This window comes from Pangasianodon hypophthalmus, chromosome 6 (genome assembly GCF_027358585.1).
Source record: "Pangasianodon hypophthalmus isolate fPanHyp1 chromosome 6, fPanHyp1.pri, whole genome shotgun sequence".
Classification (NCBI taxonomy): Eukaryota; Metazoa; Chordata; class Actinopteri; order Siluriformes; family Pangasiidae; genus Pangasianodon; species Pangasianodon hypophthalmus.
Window position 1 is genome coordinate 18,372,629 of NC_069715.1, and position 13,613 is coordinate 18,386,241.

The window sequence follows — 13,613 nt, forward strand, 5'->3', positions numbered from 1 at the left end:
CAGAATGAACATCCCACACCTATACTAGGAACGAGATCTGCCAGATACCTTTTTGTGGCTATTGCCCAATTTACAATACTTCACTGGAAGTCAGCGTCCATCTTCCTCCTTGTGTCATTCACTGGTAGCAACTTCTATGTCTAATGCTGGGAAGAGCTATTGTTGCCCATTCATCCAGGTGTTATGAGTGAGTTATCCATTCAGAACACATGCATGACAGAGTGATAGCATTAAATTGATCGTCTCCGCATGGACTAGTTCCAACTGGTGGGTTGATTTAATTCCAGTCCTCTCACTGATTTCTGCAGTGGTCAAGGAGATGAGGTGTCCAAGCTTTGAGCAGCCTACAGCTAACAACCTTAGCTGCAAAGTGAGAGGAAGAAGAGCATTGTTGCATTGGTGTTCAGAAATGGATTGCTAAACAGTGGCTCCTCATACAGCCAGGTGCATGGAGAGAGGTCCTTTCCTTGAAAGTTGAGGACCTTCCATGCATGGAGAATAAACCAGTAAAAATGTGTGATACCACACAGATCAGTCTCCTCCAAGTTCATCAGAAAGGGTCACTTATCCAGACCCACACCCCTTGCCTTCTTTAACACAGCTCGAGCTGTGTCAGTCTGTCTGAAGCTCTCTTGGTACAAAAATCTCTGTGCTGCTTGCAGACGAAAAGATGTGATTCTTGAAGCCTTTGTCCCCCTTCATGTATTGGCAGGAACAGCGCAGCTGCCCAAACCCAGGACTGTCCAGACCACAAAATGTAATCCAGCCACAATCGAATGTTTGGGACAAGAATTATGGGTGGCTGAAGTATGATCAGTCTGTGCCATAAAGTAAAGGTGCTCATACTGAACTCTTCCCCTGTAGGACAGCTGGAGTAGCAACTATTTCCATTCAGAAATAAATAGACCCTATTTATTTCCCACTGATGTCTCCAAAATTATGTCTTTGTTAGGTATCTGTGCTGGCTCCTTGGGAATAGGCTGGGGTATGGTAATAGATTTATAAATTGTGACAGTAAGATTATGCCTGACTGGTGAGATTAAAATGATCAGACTATGTTTAACTTCATGGTGAACAATATGGTGACATCAAAACTATTATACAAGTGTACGAAATAAAATTTACAGTGTATGAGGGCAGCTAGAGGGCATTCGTTTATGCACAGCTCTCTCAAGATCCCAACATGGCATCTCTATGGGTTGAGGTCTGGACTTTGACTTGGCCATTCCAACACCTTCACTGTTGTCTTCTTTAGTCATTCAGATGTCAATTTGCTGGTGTGCTTTGGATCATTGTCCTGTTGCATGACCCAGTTTCAGCCCAGCTTAAGCTGCTGGACAGATCTTTTTTCAGAATTCTGGAATGAAGTGGAGTTCATCTGTGTCTCAAATTCTGCACGTTTCACAGGTCTTGTAGCTGCAGAACAAGCCAAAATCATCACCCCTTCATCACCATGCTTGACAGTGTTATGAGGTTTTTGTGGCAATGAGCTGTGTTTAGGTTTTGCCCAACATGGTGCTGTGCATGTTGACCAAACATCTCCACCTTGGTGTCATCAGTCCAAAGGATATTGTTCCAGAACTTTTGTGGTTTGTTCAGATGCAATTTTGCAAACCTAAGTCATGTGACCATATTCTCTTTGGAGAAAAGGGGCTTTTTCCTAGCCACACTTCCCTGAAAGCAATATTTTTAATACTTTAAAGTTGTTGTTTTTTTTCTTAGGAACATACACAACCGGATTCTATCATGAAAACAGCACTGATTGGAGACAGAGCTCTTCTGGTGTTTGTGCTTTCAGGTCAACAAATAAATATCCATAAGGTCTGGTGGTGGCATCTTGAAAACATTCTAAAAAGTACTTCTTATCTAGATACATTTGAAGGGCTGATCTCTAATTTGTCTATAGAGTTTCTAAAGGAACCATGTAGCTGTTGTACAAATTGATTGTTCAGTATTTTTGCATTGAAAAAAATTCTGAGGTGGGTGTATTTTGTTAAAACTTATTCTATATCATTTTTCATTTTTTCTTACAGATCCCATCAAGTCATCAATTACCAATAAGTTTATTTTTCTGGGGGTAAATAGTTTGTCATTGTTCAAAGAATCAGAGATTCCTTGAAGAAAATTTATATTTATTCTGGTCATCAATTTTTTGTACAGAGGTTTCCAACATGTTTAACACCAGACAATATTTTCAGGAACTATGCTTCTTTACAACTTTCCAACATTTTTATTAAAAAAAAAAAAAATGGCACACAAAAAGGGCAGTTGCATCCTCACGTTAAAACCAGGCAAAATTCATATTTTCCAATACTAATTTTCAAAACGCATGAACAGAAACAAAATAAAATATATAGATATATACATGAATATTCTTAATAGACATGAGAGAGAGTTGTGAAATCAGGCAATAAAACACTTTTATCATACACAGCCCTGAACCTTTCTGACTGTGGTTTGTTTTTCAGTTTGGTTTGTGCGAGGTTATAGGATGTCAAGCTTGATCTGGATTTTTCACACATTCATTCACCAGGTCTGTTGACAACTTCAGAATTGGCACATTGTAGAGTAATGCCTTTAGCTTTCATAGTGGTTTTTCCTTTCATAGCTTTGTAAGCATAGGTTTTAGGGCCTGCACTTATGAATTCTACAATTTGATCACCATCAACTAGTTCAGTGGTAAGATCACCCAAGTAATTGCTCAAAAGTTGGCATCCAGTCACCTTCCTTACTTTTAAAAATGATGCTCTCTGCATCAGTGCACAAACAATGTTGTTGGAATCAGTTCATCAAATTGTAAAATTCAACTCTAACATATGCTGTAGTGAAAATGACAATGAAAACATTAGCATTCCCTGGCATAATCATTCTCTTGTCTGCATAATGCCACTGCACTACTACAACCTCTTCATTAAAAAAAGAGAGCTAGTTCACATTATATAATATATATATATATTATATAATGTATATATATCTTAGAGAACATGAACTGTAAAAACTCTGTACGATCACACAGTTGTGTTCAATCTGTCTGGTCTTTGACACATCTTACCTCGCAAAGAATTTAGTGCAAGTTTAGACACAGATCTTTTGGCAGGATTAACAAAAATACAGTTTAGATCCAACTTGATCCCCTCATTTTCCTCATACTTGTGAATGTACTCACATTTAGTGGCTTTATTAATTACCCATCTCTGAAGCTAGCATTAAATAGTTTAAGAGAATGTGGAGTCACTGAGGGTAAATACTTTTCACAGCCATGATTAAAATGATCAAAAAAAACTCAAAAGCCTTCTGTCTGCCCATCTTCACAGAAACCATCTACAAAACAGTTACCAAACCTGGCTTCACCATCCCTCAGCATGTGTTGAATTGGTAGGTTTTGTGTAGTGTTTGTGTGATATATACAGATGATGTTGAGCCACTTGTTGGAAGGTGTTGAGAAAGGTTTCTGTCTGCTGATGTAATTATCAAGTGGGAGAATAGCTAAAGTGTTTCAGGGAGGAACTTGGTTCTAAAGATTTCCATGCAATTGTTTTGCATTTGAAAGGATCAACATTTGTACTTTTCAGAATTTCATTTCTGAAGGTTAAACAGCCTTTTCTTAGAATACTAACATTGTTCACGCAGTATTCAGCTATCTCTTTCTTGAAATCAAAGACTTTGTCAGAAATCATTCTGTACTACTTGAAAAATTAATCTCTTTCTTTAGGCATCATACTATCTGCACCATAAAACCTAGGCTCAGGATATGGTACTGCATAATCCTGATGTTCTAAGGTATTCTTGAAATGGGGATTTTTTCTGAAAATCCCATGGCTTTTGGGAGGCTGCTCAGTTTCATGGTTAAAAATGACAGGCTATCGATGTAGGACCGGCAAAACTAAGTATCAGTGAAACACATAATTTTACCACTTTGCTGATGATATCAGGAGTGATTCCTTCTATCACTAAATGATTTAACAAAAGGTATGAATTGTACCCTCTAAAGTTATGTGGAATAAAATATAGCCTTTGTATTTATTATGATCATGGTAAATTATGAAGGTGGTATAATTAAAAAAACTTAAAAACTTCAAAAAGCATTGATATATCTGTCCCCTTCGGTCACCTACACCTCTCCTTGAAAATCAATACAGCATAAGAAATTACTATACGAGTTCCTGTTTCCTGTCTGGTATCAAAATCATAAAATATGTATTTCTCATCCATTTGTTCTTCCTTAGCCGGCTATATAAAACATTTATGCTCAGTATCTGTATGAACTTTTTCACCACAGTGTTTGCACTTCCCCTTAGATAACATATGATTTTTACAGTTAAAAGAGTTCTGTGATATTACATAATTGCTATGGCAGTAGAAACCCAATTTACACATAGAATATCAACCTTTTGACCAAAGCTTTGCTTTATGCCTGTCAAAAACAATATTGTGATCTACACAATCTCTGACAAGCTGGACACCTAGAAATATTTTTAGGGTGGTTGTGAAAAAAAACATTCGTGTTTCCATGAAACAAAAAACATTCGTGTTTCCATGAAACATTGAACCCGGCAGACAAAACTTGATCCTAAAAAAAAAAACATTATTTTTTTAAACCCCATAATAATGGATTTTATGTGAGAAAAATAAATTGTTTTATCATGGGGAGTCCTGCTAGTCTGAAAGAAAGAGTATCTGGCTGTGTCAGTAGAACAGTATATGATTTTACAGTTCAAATGTTTCTCAAATCTCAATACATCAGTAAAGGTGACTGGATTGGTTAAATCTTTTTTTTCAGGATTCAGTTGGTAACACACAAGGCAAAACACATGTTGTCTCTGTTGGGAAAAATGTACAGATGTTTCACTTTTTTCTGAGCAGCTTCTGAACATATTTCAAGCATATTGTCCGTAAAATTTCATTCATTTGCTCTGAATGGCATTTTCGAACATGGTCAGAAAAGATTGTAATTCGATGGCACTTTTGATTAATTGAATGCACAATGAAACATTAAGCATAGCACCTCTGATTTCAATGGTGACATCCTTTGGTGCAATAATTTCATTTGCCACATCTATCACATTGTTTAACATCTCTAAACATAAGTATAAAATTCAGCAAACCTGTTGGCATTAAGAAAGATTCACTCTTCTTCTAATCTCAGTTTTATTAAATCTGTCATCATTAATTATTCTAATATTTGGATCTAACTCACATTAGACCTCAGCCAGAGAGAGCCACCCTCGACCACATACAGCTGACAAGATACAGGCTACCGATACTGGGAAAGAGTTCATGAAAAGAACTCTTGACCTTTCATGAGGGCAGGGAATTCCCATCAGCCAGAAATCAAAGTGCCCAGAAATCATCTGCCTAATCTCCACTATTTGGGCACCCTGACGAGCCACTCTCCAACCATCCAGCGAGGTCATAATGCAAGGTTGTTAGCCAGCAAGCCGACCTCTTCCCACAGCTCACACAACACCCTCGGCAGTGCGAACTCAGTGCCCTGCTTCGCCAGAACACTTACACCTGAACGTTTCCCGCTCATCACCAGTTCCTTATAAGACTCACCAATTCCCTGTGTGCTCTCACTCTGCCACAATTTCCATGTATGATCTTGCCTGTGTCACTTTTTGTTTTATTATATTCCTTGTTGTCTGTTGCTCAGCTTAGCTCTTTTATTTCAGCGTCTCCTGTTTTTTTTTTTTTTGTAATTTCTGTCAATAGCTCCCTTTCATCATTTGCATCCCAAGAAATTTCATGCCTCCCAGACCCAAGGTAAAGTTATGTGATGCTGAACCCATAGAGGTTGATCGGCCACACCTCTCCAAGAAGGAGCGTAACAGACACATGCTGTATGGGTTATGTCTCTCCTGCAGTGCCACAGGCCATCGGCTAACTACCTGCCCTGTGAGATCTCAGTGGCATTTTTTTTTTTTGCTATAAACTGAAAACATTTGAGTTTGAGGTCAAAAGATGAATAAGAGACGATAGATCAGAATTTCAGCTTTCATTTCCCGTTATTTACATCTAGATGTGTTAAACAGCTTAGAACATGGCACTTTTTGTTTCAACCCACCCATTTTTCAAGTGATATAAATATTGGAACATGTGACTGACAGGTGTTTCTTGTTGTCCGTGTGTGCCTGGTTAGACTGATTCTTTAAACAATTAATAGCTCTGAATATCTACTCTTAGGTTGAGTCCTGGGTTTTGTGTGTGAAGACTGCATTTATTGTTAAAATGAATAAACCAAGATGAAGACCAGCGAGCTGTCTATGGGAGAAAAGTAAGCCATTTTGACACTGTGAAAAGAGGGAAAAATTGATCAGAACAAGCATTGGGCAGAGCCAGTATAAGAATTTGGAATGTTCTGAAAAAGAAAGAAATCGCTGATGTACCAACAACCAGACAAGGGCCAGATAGTGATGGCTAGACGACTGGGTCAGAGCATCTCCAAAACGGCAGGTCTTGGGGGAGGTTCCTAGTATGAAGTGGTCAGTACCTATCAAAATTGGTCCAAGGAAAGACAACCAGTAAACTGGCGACAGGGTCATGGGCATCCAAGGCTCATTGATGGGTGTGGGGAATGAGAGCTAGCCTGTATGGTCCAATTCCACAGAAGAGCTACTGTAGCACAAATTGCTGAAAAAGTTAATTCTGGCTATGACAGAAAGATGTCAGAACACACAGTGCAGAGTCAGCGTGCCCGTGCTGACACCTGTCCACCACTGAAAGTACCTACAATGGGCACATGAGCATCAGAACTGGACTTACCTGGGAAAGAGATGGCACCAGGATGCACTATGGGAAGAAGGCAAGCTGGCAGAGGCAGCATGATGCTCTGGGCAATGTTTTGATGGGAAACCTTGGGTCCTGGCATTCATGTGGATGTTACTTTGACACATACCAGCTACATAAACAATGTTGGAGACCAAGTACACCCCTTCATGGCGACAGTATTCCCTAATGGTAGTGGCCCATTTTAGCAGGCTAGTGTGCCCTGCCACACTGCAAAAATTGCTCAGGAATGGTTTGAGGAATATGACAAAGAGTTCAAGGTGTTGACTTAGCCTCCAAATTCCCCAGATCTCAATCTGATAGAGCATCTGTGGGTTGTGCTGGACAAACAAATCTGTTCCATGGAGGCTCCACCTCACAACTTACAGGACTTAAAGGATCTGTTGTTAATGTCTTGGTGCCAGATACCACAGCACAGCTTCAGAGGTCTTGTGGAGTCCATGCCTCAATGGGTCAGAGCTGTTTTGGCAGCACAATATTACGTTCATCAGGAACTTCAGCACAGTAGTAGCCCCTCTCACCTCCCTCCTCAAGAGTGCTCCACATTGACTCTTCTGGTCATCTGGCTCTCACTCAGCACCAGACTCATCACCAGAATGCTGTGGTCATTGTATCAGGGGACTTTAACAGTGCCAACGTCACACGTGCAGTGCCAAACTTTTACCAATACATCACTTACCCCACAAGGAACAAAAGGATCCTGGACCATTGCTACACTTCTTTTCAAAGATGGCTACAATGCACAGTCTCATCCACTGTTTGGGAAATCGGACCATGTCACCATCTTCCTCATTCCTTCCTTGGCCAGGCATTCACAGCAATGTTCGCAGGTGGTATGTGTCATGTTGCGAATGTCAGCTGATGAATCCGCCGGCCACCCCAAAAGCGCCATTGTGCCCATTACCATTAATCGAGGTCCCCTTTGAAAGAATTGGCATGTACCTCGTAGGGCCATCAGAAAAGTGGACATATCGCTTTGTGTTAGTCCTGGTGGATTATGCAACATGATATCTGGAAGCTGTGCCTCTGCGCCACATCTCAGCATGCAGTGTTGCTGAGGCACTCGTGTTATCTCCTGAGTCGGGATCCTGAAAGAGATCCTGACTGACTGGGCACTACGGTCATGTCACAGACACTTCATGAACTGTACGAATTATTGGGGATTAAATCAATTCGCACCAGTGTTTACAGATGGAGGGACCTTCTAACGGCAAAAGGGAAATTTAGGATGTTCTCGACCTGAGAGCAAAACTCCACACATTAGGCCACCTCACCCTCCCTCACCCTCAGCACTGGAGGATAGTGTCCTGAGCCCCCTGCTGTACTCATTGTACAATTATGTCTGTGTGGCCACTTCCAACTCTACCACCATTGTCAAGTTTGCTGACAACACTGTTGTGGTGGGCCTTATCTCTGATAATGGTTACTTGGATATTAAAAACCTGGAGAACTGGTGCCAGCAGAACAACCTCCTCCTGAACATCAGCAAGACACAGGAGTTGATGGTGGACTTCAGCATGAAGCAGAAGAGGAGCTATCACTCCCTTAAATTCAATGGGGCTCCAGTGGAGAGAGTGGACAATTTCCGGTACATTGTGTTCACATCATGCAGGACCTGTCATGGTCCTGTCACAAAATCACCCTGCTGAAGAAGGCCTGTCAGCATCTTTACCACCTTAGATGCTTAAGGAACTTTAAACTGCCCTCTAGGTTGCTAAGGAACTTTTATATCTGCACCTCTGAGAGCCTCCTGACAGGAAGCATCACAGCCTGTTTTGAGAACAGCACCAAGCAGGGTAGGTGGGCTCTCCAGAGGGTGGTGCTGAGGTACTCAGGTTCAGCTGAGTGCACCATCCACACTGAGCTCCCTGACCTGCAGTCTATCTACAGCAAGCAGTGGTGGACCAAGGCCAGGAAGATAGTAAAGGACCTCAGCCATCCAAACAATGGACTCTTCTTTCTGTTGTAGTCAGGAAAGCGCTTCCACTACCTGAAAGCAAGCACAGAGAAAATGAGGAGGAACTTCTTCCCCTATTCGGGCCCTCAAACAGGACAACACCTAGGACTAGACCTTGGATTTGTTTGTTACACCCCCTACATTACTCTTAACCCTTACGAGTTAACCGAGGCACAGGTGGGATCACTTGGATTTTATTTTTACAGCAACAGCAACAAGTCAAAAAAAAGGCCAAAAAAAGGTCACCATTTGGATTTAAATCAGCAAATACTTAAGAGCTGTTGATTGGATAATTACTATAGTGATTAATGTGTTTCAGCGGATAAAAATTCTTTTAACCCTAACTGATGCAGTTAGTAGCTTCTCATTTCTTTACAACCTTGTTGGAAGACATATCCCATGCTCATGGAAAAGATGTTACTGTGTTTCAGAAGGGTCAAATTAGTGGCCTGCATCAAGCAAAGAAAACAACTAAGGAGATTGCTGAAATAACTGGAATTGGGTTAAGAACTGTCTGATGCATTATTAACACCTGGAAGGATAGTGGTGAACCACCAACTTCATGGAAAAAATTTGGTTGGAAAAAGATCCTGACTGACCATGATCAGAGATCATTTAAATGCTTGGTGAAATCAAATCGTAAAAAATTGAAAGTAGAACTCACGGCTAAGTTTAATAGTGAAATTAAGAGCATTTCCACACTCACAATGTGATGAGAACTCACAGGATTGGTACTAAACAGTGGGTGGCCATAAATAAAAACACTTGTTAGTGAGACTAAGCAGGAGAAAAGGCTTCAAATTGCTAGGGAGCATAAAGACTGGACTGTGGAGCAATGGAAAAAGGTCATGTGGTTTGATAGGTCCAGATTTACCCTATTCCTTAGTGATGGGTGTTTCAGGGTTAGAAGGGAAGCACATGAAGCGATGCATCTATTATGCATAGTGGCCACTGTACAAGCCTCTGGAGGCAGCGTTATGATCTGGGGTTGCTTCAGTTGGACAGGTCTAGGCTCAGCAACGTTATGGGGCAATAAAATGAAGTCAGCTGACTACCTAAATGTACTGAATGACCAGGTTATCACATCAATGGATTTTTTCTTCCCTGATGGCATGGGCATAAAATCAGGGCTCAGATTGTGAAAGAATGGTTCAGGAAGCATGAGGAATCATTTTGACACATGAATTGGCCACCACAGAGTCCTGACCTTAACCCCATTTGGGATATGCTGTCTTTGGGATGTGCTGGAAAAGACTTTATGGAGTGGTTCGACTCTCCCATTGTCAGTACAAGATCGACTTGTGTCTGTCACAACCTTCCATCAGCAGAGTGATTGCACAAACTATTGAAGCGCTTTCACATTCTCATATAGTGACACAGTTCATTTCATTTCCACTGGACGTTCACACTCTGCAGGCTCACAAAAGGGCATTCATGGACATAGCGGGATTCCCCGGTGTTGTTGGTGTAATTGATGGGACGCACATCTGCGTAGGCTGCGTAAATAGAGATAGGCTATTTAATCAAACATATTCACATTATGGGCTATTTAATCAAACATATTCACTCAGGTTCCAACATATTGGGACTGTGTCTGTTCCCTGAGCTAAACAAAAATGTAGAAATACTTGGAAAGTTTAGCTCAGGGAAAAGACACAGTCCCAATATGTTGGAACCTGAGTAACAACTCTGTGCAGCTAGCAGACGATCAGTTTAGCCTGCTTGTCTGCTCCCTGGTCTTGGCTCTGGATTGTCGCCATAACATAAAATTAAATCATACCGGATGCACAGCCAGCTGAAGCTAGGATTGCGAAACATTAGATCTCTGAACATCTAGAGAGCTTATTGATAATGAAACTATTACTGATCAGGAGTTTAAGTTAATGTGTTTAACAGAAATGTGGATTAAACCAAATGAGTATGTAGCATTAAATGAAGCTAGTCTGCCCGGATACAGTTATATACATCAGCCCCGTCTAACTGCCAGAGGAGGAGGTGTTGCAGTTATTTATAATGATCTAGGTGTCACATATAAATCGATTAATAAATTCAATGCATTTGACATTCTTTATACTAACATAACATACGTAGCCACAAAAAAATAAGTCAACCCAGGTGATTCCAGTAATTATTATTACAGACCCCCAGGGCCATATTCAGAATTCCTTTGTGAATTTGAGGATTTAATCTCTAACCTGGTTGTTTCTTTAGACAAAACATTAATTGTTGGAGACTTTAATATTCATTTTGATAATCCAGAAGACCCTCTGAGAACAGCGGTTGTGTCCATTCTAGATTCTGTAGGGGTTAATCAGAACATAATAGGACCCACTTATAGTGGTGGTCACAATCATGATTTAATACCAAAATTTGGATTAAATATAGAAAATATAGTCACATTTCCACAGTCTGAAGCTATCTCAGATCATTACCTCATCTCCTTTAAAATGTGTCTTAATCATAATATATGCACCTTGCCATGCTTCCGCATCAAAAATACATTCACATCAGCAACTGCACAGAGTTTTATCAGAAATCTCACAGAGTTACCAACCATGATTGGATTGACTGATCCCGAAGAACTTGACCAGGCAAATGAACGCTTAGAATCAACATTCCGCTACATGCTAGATAAGGTAGCGCCACTTAAAAGAAAAATAATTAGAGAGAAAAAGCTAGCAGCCTGGTATAAGGATCACACACGCACCTTAAAACAGACCACTCGAAAATTAGAACATAAATGGCGTCAAACTAAATTGGTAGTATTTCAAACAGCATGGAAGGAGAGCCTTCTGAGCTATAGAAAAGCTCTTAGTGCTACTAGATCAATGTATCTCTCCACCCTAAAGATAAAAATAATCCTAGATTCTTATTTAATACTGTAGCAAAATTGACTAGGAATAAGACCACAAAAGAAACATGCACACAATCATTATATAGCAGTTATGACTTCATCAAATCTTTCAATGGTAAAATAGAAAATATCAGGCAAAAAAAAATCAGACTATTAATTTAAAACCAGACAGTTTTATAACTAACCCTGTAGAATGTTTTGAATGTTTTACTCCCCTCCGAGAGCCTGAACTAATTTCACTAATTTCCTCATCAAAATCATCAACCTGTATACTAGATCCCTTACCAACATCTTTCCTCAAACAGATAATTCCAGTAGCAATCAAACCTCTTCTAAAAATAAACAATTCTTCCCTTAGCAATGGCTATGCACATAAATCGTTTAAACTAGCAGTTATCAAATCCCTGATTAAAAAAACGTAACCTCAACCCCTGTCAGTTGTCCAACTATAGGCCAACATCAAACCTCCCCTTTATCTCCAAGATCCTAGAAAAGGTTGTAGCACAGCAGCTATGCTCATACCTACATAGGAATAACATTCATGAAATGTATCAGTCAGGATTTAGGCCTCATCATAGCACTGGTTAAAGTGGTAAATGATCTACTACTGGCCTCTGATCAGGACTGTGTTGCTTGACCTTAGTGCAGCTTTTGATACCATTGATCATGCTATTGTGCTCGATAGACTGGAAAATGTAGTAGGCATTAAGGGAACGGCCCTTTCCTGGCTCAGGTCTTATTTGACTGATCGTTATCAGTTTGTAAACGTAAATGGTGACTTCTCTTCTCATACTAAGGTAAAGTTTGGTGTCCCACAAAGCTCTGTTTTAGGCCCACAGTTCTTTTCTTTATATATGCTACCTCTGGGCAAAATTATTCGTAAACATGGTATTAGCTTACACTGTTACGCTGATGACACACAGTTGTATGTTTCAGCAAAGCCAGATGACAGACACCAGCTTAATAAAGTTGAGGAATGTGTAAAAGACATTAGAAACTGGATGCTTATTAACTTTCTCTTACTTAATTCTGACAAGACAGAAGTACTTGTACTAGGACCACATGCAGCTAGAAGTAAGCTTTCTGATTACATAATAACTCTGGATGACCTTTCTGTTTCATCATGTGCAGCAGTAAAAGACCTTGGTGTGATTATCGACTCTAGTCTTTCTTTTGAAGCTCATGTAGATAATATAACTAGGATCGCTTTCTTTCATCTCAGAAGTATTGCTAAAATAAGAAATATATTGTCACTACATGATGCAGAAAAATTAGTTCATGCTTTTGTTACCTCTAGGTTGGATTATTGTAATGCCTTACTGTCTGGATGTTCCAGGAGATGCTTAAACAAGCTCCAGTTAGTCCAGAATGCAGCAGCAAAAGTCCTTACTAGAATTAGAAGATATGACCACATCACCCCTATCTTATCCACACTCCATTGGCTCCCAATCAAATTTCGTATTGATTATAAAATACTACTATTGACCTACAAAGCACTAAATGGTCTCGTGCCACAGTACCTGAGTGAACTTTTGGTCTTTTATGATCTGCCATGCCTACTTGGATCAAAAGGTGCAGGCTATTTGTTGGTATTTGTTTCTCTTATAAAGCCCCACAGTTATGGAACAGCCTTCCACTTAGTGTTTGGGGCTCAGACACAGTCTCAGTGTTTAAGTCTGGGCTGAAAACATATTTGTATAGTCAAGCCCCCCCCCACTCTCACACGTTCACTCAGGATTGTCAACGGTGGAGTGGCTGGCTGACTTATGTCCCAGGGTGCCCTCATGTCTGTGTTAGCTTCTGGCTCTCCCTTTTAGTTATGCTGTCATAGCTAGTCTTGCCAAAGTCCCTGCTTGCTCTCTGCACACAAAGTACATTGTCCTTAACCATTAGAGGACAAAAGCTTACCTAACAGTCTCTCCCTCTCTCTCCTTCTCTCTCTCTCCCTCACTCTCTGTCGAGCTACACATGCTACGTCTGAGATGCCAGTGATCCTGACCCCTTCTGCTCCCCGGA